The following is a 377-nucleotide window of genomic DNA, read 5'->3' on the forward strand; positions in this document are numbered from 1 at the left end:
ACTAGAGGCCGTGAGTTAGTGACTTTACCACACAGGTGAGGGTTGTTTCGACTTATTTTATGTCAATAATTTTGACTTATAAATATGGTTATTTATATATGCCATAATATTAACTTTTCACATAAATAAGTTAGTACGTCGAAAATTGAACAACTCTACAAATAATTTAGGCCAGCTACTAGCGAAATTTCCTAAGCATTTTTTTTCTCATGTGATGTGGCAGAAATTGACTTCCTTCCATAGTTTTAGTCAACTGTGTTTTTCATTAAAAAAATGCTCTGGTGTAAACTGATCTAAACATGGAAATAAGTGATTGTCCATGTGTTTAATCATCCATGGTTTTGTCTGATTACAATGGTTTTTAAATATTTGCTTAT

This window comes from Phoxinus phoxinus (assembly GCF_949152265.1).
Source record: "Phoxinus phoxinus genome assembly, chromosome: 6".
In the NCBI taxonomy this organism is placed as follows: Eukaryota; Metazoa; Chordata; class Actinopteri; order Cypriniformes; family Leuciscidae; genus Phoxinus; species Phoxinus phoxinus.